Source organism: Octopus bimaculoides, chromosome 25 (genome assembly GCF_001194135.2).
Source record: "Octopus bimaculoides isolate UCB-OBI-ISO-001 chromosome 25, ASM119413v2, whole genome shotgun sequence".
Lineage (NCBI taxonomy): Eukaryota > Metazoa > Mollusca > Cephalopoda > Octopoda > Octopodidae > Octopus > Octopus bimaculoides.
Window position 1 is genome coordinate 14,714,284 of NC_069005.1, and position 1,503 is coordinate 14,715,786.

Here is a 1,503-nt window from a genome sequence, read left to right on the forward strand (position 1 = left end):
CTCCAGTACTTTTTTTTTTAAGCCTGGTACTTATTCTATCAGTCTGTCTTGCCAAACCACTAAATTATGAGGATGTAAGCACACCAACACCAGCTGTAAGGCGGTGGTGGGGGGGACAGACACTGACACAAAGACACACTCACAAATGGGCCTCTTTCAGTTTCCATCTACCAAATCCACTCACTAGGCTTTGGTTGGCCTGACACTTGCCCAATTTGCCATAAAGTGAGACTGAACCTGGACCCATGTGGTTGAGCAAAAAGAGTTAATATTGTGTTACTTAGTAGCAAAAAATAATTTTAGCTATAAAGACTATTGGGACATTGCAGATGCTAGGTATACATTAGAATTGACAATAACTTCTTTCCGACATAATTTAATTAACAATGTGATAATTATGTTACTCATTTCAGTGGTTTGTCACACTATTCTGTAAGGAGCATAGGGCTAGTTCCTCTAGCATATATATTCCTCCCTGGACGGGACACCAGTCCATCATGGAAATACTCATTTTTACCAACTGAGTGGACTGGGGCAACATGAAATGAAGTATTTTTGCTCAAGAGCACAACATATCGCCCTGTCTAGGAATCAAAACCATAATTTTATGATCATGAGTTTAACACCTTAACCACTAAGGCATACCTACTTATTCCAATACTGAAAAGAAATTCTCAGCTTATGAGGTTTGGTTCATTGTTTAGTTTAACATATTTACTCCCTTTGAAGAACTCTGATGATAAGCTTGTAAAAAGAACAAAAACATTACATATTACTAGAGAATATGTCCCACAGTAGTAATGCATGACTATTTCAAAACAATGTGAATAAAAAAGCATTACATTTGACAAAGAAATCTGAAACTAAAGTGTTAAAGTTTACAGAATTTAGTTACATTCTAAATTGAAACTTTTGGGAGTTGATTGAGTTCACTCTCTTCTTCCTTCACAAATTTGTTGTCGCTTGAGCCGCTATAAGAAATAATTATTGCTGATGCCTACAGAGGTGGCAGGTATCAGAGTGCCACCAGACTTATTTTTGAGAGGTAATTTTCATCTCTTGAACATGGATGTTGTATTTGAATAAACTTTTCTGTAGTAGTTACCATTAGAGAAATTCTCATGATGGCTTTTTGGTGCCAAAATGCACACAGCAGGGGAAAATAAATCCAGTGCTAAGGTTGTGATTTTAATTACATGATCTGGAGGTAGCTGGGATATATCTCCCCACTAACAAGATAAAAAGTGCCAATATGGGTGTTTCTTTCATGGTAACTAATGCAGTATAGTTCTAACAGAACATCCACATTTAAGTGGAGATAATTATGATAATCTCTATATTAATACTGCCTTTATTGCTCATATATATGTATCTTAGTTTTGGCTGTCTATATTATGAATTGAAATTATTTTGGAAGTTCAACATTACCTCTTTTTATCCTTCCAGGATTAATGAGCTAAGTCTCTGGAGATGGGTTTATTTGATTAATCTCTCCCTCAGTGG